The 5,219-nt window shown below is 29.4% G+C and overlaps 1 pseudogene; it reads right to left on the bottom strand.

Moving 5' to 3' along the window:
* Positions 1-1,207: 1,207 nt before the first annotated feature.
* Positions 1,208-2,192, bottom strand: LOC145792020 (cytosolic sulfotransferase 15 pseudogene; annotated as a pseudogene).
* Positions 2,193-5,219: the final 3,027 nt, after the last annotated feature.

Here is a 5,219-nt window from a genome sequence, read left to right as displayed (position 1 = left end):
TGTTTTGCTACTGAGTATAATAAATGTTTTAAATATTACAATACATTTAACTTTTTATGTTGTTGTGCCATCAAATTTGTGACATCATAAGCAGTAGTAGAGTCAAGAAATTAAATTAGAGAGGTATTTATTAATTATAACATTGAAAATTTTAACAAAAATATTTCACATAAATTTTTACGATTGACCTCAAGAAAGATATATATATATCTATATATGTTATTTGTAACTAGTATATCATGAAAAAAAAGTCATGGATATAAGTTTTAAAATAAATTATATAATGATAAAGTAATTTTTTATACAAAATTTCAATAAAAATTCAATATAATAGTAATACCACCTCATCATTGACATATGATATCACCAACCAATAGTAAAGAAACACATAAAGGATGAACCACACATGTCAAATGTAACTAACAATTCAATAAATTTCATATTTTCATTGATATTAATTATAATTGTATGTCAATAATAATAGATATCACCATTGTATGGATAATAACATAATTCATCGTAATATTTTTTTTTCAATAAAAAAATAACAATTTTTATTCTTATAATTTTAAAAATGTCATTGATATTTCACTCTAAATAATATTTTATAATTTTTTGATTTAAAATACTTTCTTTATTTTTGAAAAAAAAGAAAATTATTCCAAAACCCAGGGAGGGCACGTGACTCTCCGGGACGCTCCGTTAGCATGCATTAATTAGTGGAAAACATCAGGGGGAAAATAAATTAAAATATTACATGCTTGTAAGGAAAGAGAAATGCAAAATAAATAAATAAATCATTCACTAAATTAATGAAAATGATAAATTTTATTTTTCTTTCTTTGTTTAAGAGAACACTATATTATCGAAGAGTCTTACTAGAGATCCTAAATTATCATCCTTAGATTTACCTATAATGCCTTGGTAATGGATTGTGTAATAGAAGTTTGATTCTTGTGCAAATTAGCATCTGACATGTAATAGTGCACATCATTTAAAATAATATCAGAGGTGAGAATTTACAGCTCTCTCTTTGTTAACAACAAAAGCTATGTATAATAAGATTTATCCCATACATTAGTGATATCACATCATTTACAATGAAGCAACATAATTGTTTGAAGATAATCACTTAGAAGAGTTGTACTAAAATAGAATTGTTGAAATGAACAATAGACCTTTATTTGAATTAATGACAATCATAAACCTACGAACCATAAAATTTTAGCCCAGATTCAGCGAACTTTTGTTCACCAATTTGGACTAGGCGGTCGACCATCTCGTCTGTCAGATAATTCTTCCAATCTCCAACCTCACCGCGTAGAAAGAAGGCTTTATTTTCCACTCCTGTTGACACCTTTCCATTCTTGTTCACCTCCAAACTACTTAAATGATTAAAACTACACAACCTTAAGATCTCATCCACCACCCCTAATGCCTCTTCCTTTAGAGAAAACGGGCAACCCATGAACTCAGCTAATCTCTTTAGATGAATATTGGGTTCTTCTTTCATCTCCTCATACTTTAAAAAAAGTACTTTTTGAGGTTTCTCCATGCTCTCCTTCCCATAACCCAACACATGATCCCAAAATGGTCCACATAGGCACACTCCCCTACAAAACATATCAAATACATCTTCAAGTATATTTGGTCCAAAGCTAGGAGGTCTAATCTTGTTTGCGATGTGATGAAGTGAAACAAAAGTGTCCATGGGGTTCCTGCATAGATAGTCAAGCTTGCTCGCCGAACACGTCACAGATTCAAGCAAGGATGAGAATGGTAAATGGGTTGCAAACAACCTCGGAGAAGTGAAAGAGGTGAGATTAGGGACTTGTTTGTCGACATAGAGCTGAAGTTCCAAGAAAGGGACAAGATCATGGGGATTGTTTACAAGCAATGGGTGTCGGTTCGTGTCGGGATAACGTGTCCGGTTCTCTATTGCGAACAAGATTGCCTTCAGCCAGGTGGTGTCGGATTTAGGGGTGGTAACAAGGAGGATATCAGTGTCTTGAGCTTGAAAGTGTTGTTGCTATGCAATTACTCCTTGCAATTCCCAAGATGAGTACCAAAAACCTTGGTATTGATAGAGATGAGATACAACCCACCCTTTTTCTCTGGGTAGGGAATTCTTGGGTTAAATCATCTTCTTGCAAGTACTTAGCAGGAAAAAGAGGAGGTTGAGATGTTGCCATGGATGGAAAAGAAATTTTGGATTCTCACCTTCTTTTTGTGATGTCCAAGCATTATGCACAAGTATATATATATAGCTAATTGACATGAGATTCTTTATTCTTAAAATCTCTATCTCCTATCTCCAATATGATACGAAATCTCAAAATATAATATTCTCAAAAGTTAAGACATAAACATACGACTAAAAGTGCATTTGAAATAGGAGAACGGGAGCACACCCCAATTAAATTAAATTTTCACATTCTAAATTCTTGACACTTTATAAAATATTTTAATGAATACATAACATTCAGTGTGTTTGGTTTGAGTTTTTTGAATTTAGACTTTTGAAAATTGAATTTTTTTGTTTTTTGTGTTTTTTTTTTGTTTTTAGTAAATATTTTTTAAATTTTAAGCATTTTTTTACTTTTTTAGATGCACCTTACTTAGATGTATTTAAAAAATAAAATATTTATGAAAAAATATTTCAAAAAACTAATAAATACAAAAAAATATACTAAATTTTCATATATATATTTGTATTTTTGATATTTAGTGAATTTTTTAAAGATTTTTTTTGCGAAAATTATACTTTTAAGTGTATTTATGTTAGGTGTGTCTAAAAATTTTAAAAATTGTTTAAAATTTTTAAAAAATTCAGTAAAAATAAAAAAAAAATTACAACAAAAACAAGAAAGTTAAATTTTTTGAAAAATATTTTTAGAAAACTCAAACTAAGAGAGAAACTCTAGCTTTGCTGAACCACACCCCCTGCCACCAAATAAAAAAGAAATATATTTATTGAAAAAAAAAACAAATATATAAATTGGAAGACCAAATCTCATGTAAACGGCATGGAGATTTTGTTGACACAGTATCTATCTACCCTCGTTGTCCTCAAGCTCACTCAACTACTGTGCTCAAATTGATTCGCATGAAACACATTATTATAATTAGAGCAGTGAGCTTAATTTGTTAAAACTATGTTGATCAACACCGATCTATAGGCTAATTACAGATTATATTTTAAAATTTATAATTCGTCTTCGGCACTTCCTACATATATATTTTTTAACCTCTAATAAAATATTAAAGTAAAAATAAGTGTGGGAGATTTAAAATGTAAAATTTATGAAAAATGTTATGTAAAATTAATTTGTATTATATATATATATATATATATAATATTATGTAAATTAGTGTTATATATTATATTCTTGATAATTGTTTTAGAATATTTTCAATTAACTAGCAAATTGAAACTGTCCTAAACCGCTCAAATCGGGAATTGATTATTTGTCAATCCGCCATCCGCCACATGGTTTCTCTTTAAGCCTCAAACCGCACCACACATGTAACAGTAGTATTTGATTCTCAGTTATACTAATCTAATGAAAATTTTCAATTATTGTTCAATTGATTGTGCAAATTTAATTATAAGGTTGGTTCATGTTGACAAAAAGTAGGAGCACAGACAATAATACAATTGCCTACTCAAGATTGTTTTTGAGCCCTTCTTCCTTGCATTCTTGGGTTAAATCATCTTCTTCCTAGTACATGGGTGGAAAAAGAGGAGGTTGAGATGTTGCCATGGATGGAGAAGAAATTTTGGATTCTTACCCTTTTTCGTGATGTCCAAGCATTATGCACAAGTGTATATATGTGTGTATATATATACATAGTTATAGCTAATTGGCATGAGATTCTTTATTTTTAAAATCTCTATCTTCTATCTCCAATATGATACGAAATCTCAAAATATAATATTCCCGAAAGTCAAGACACAAACATACAACTAGAAATGCATTTGAAATAGGAGAACGGGATTTCAAGATGAGAAATGTTGTGTATTAAAACAAACACCAAAAAAAAAAAAAATCTAGAATTTAAATATATAACATATATTTACACTTAATGGTGTGGATCACACCCAAATTAAATTAAATTTTCACATTTTAAAATTCTTGACACTTTAAAAAATATTTTAATGAATACATAACATTGCTATTTTAGAGAGAGAAACCCTAGCCTAGCTCAACCTTACCCGCTGCCACCAAATAAAAAACAAATATATTTATTGGAAAAAAAAACAAATATATAAATTAGAAGACCAAATCTTATGTAGAAGGCATGGAGATTTTGTTGTCTATCTACCCTCTTTGTCCTCAAGCTCACTCAACTACTGTGCTCAAATTGATTCTCATGAAACACATTATTATAATTAGAGTTGTGCAAAATACAGTCTAATTCGTTAAAATCACACTGATCTGCATCAATCTAGTTGTTGATCACGGATTATACTTTAAATTTTATAATTTACATTTGAAACCGCTCCTAGATATTTATTTTTTAAACTCTAATAAATATTAAGGTAAAAAAAAGTGTGTGAAAGATTTAAAATGTAAAATTTATGAAAAATATTATGTAAAATTAATTTGTATTATATATATAAAAAAAATATTATGTGAATTAGTATTATATATTATATGCTTGATAATTGTTTAAGAATATTTTTAATTAACTAGCAAATTAAAACTGTCCTAAACTGCCCAAATCGCGAATTGATTATTTGCCAATCCACCACCTGTCACACAGTTTCTCTTTTAGTTTCAAACCACACCACGCATGTAACAGGAGTATTGAAAGCTCAATCATACTAATCTAATGAAAATTTTCAATTATTGTTCAATTGATTCAGGGCTGGCCCTACCATAAGGCAGGTAAGGCTTGTGCCTTAGGCCCCAAATTTTGGCCCAAAAATAGGGCCCCCAAATTTAAAAAATTGTTATAGGCCCAATCTTTTCTTTTTTTTTTTTTTGGTTTTAAGATCAATTTAAAGGGCCCCAAATGTTTATTGGGCCCATGTATAATTTAGCCCATATTTATTTATAAATGTGTTTGGCCCATATTTTTTAAAATGAAAATATATAAATAAATAAACAAAAACTAAAAATGTGTTTAGGCCCAACCGAAAGTTTATCTGGTGTGGGACTGAAAACAGCTTTGGAGGCTTTAAAGGGCCCCAAAACTGAAAATGTATTTAAAGG

The sequence above is a fragment of the Camellia sinensis genome, chromosome 5 (genome assembly GCF_055761805.1).
Source record: "Camellia sinensis isolate YWXY chromosome 5, ASM5576180v1, whole genome shotgun sequence".
NCBI lineage: Eukaryota > Viridiplantae > Streptophyta > Magnoliopsida > Ericales > Theaceae > Camellia > Camellia sinensis.
Note: the sequence above shows the minus strand (reverse complement) of the source record. Positions and strands in the feature narration are given on the sequence as shown.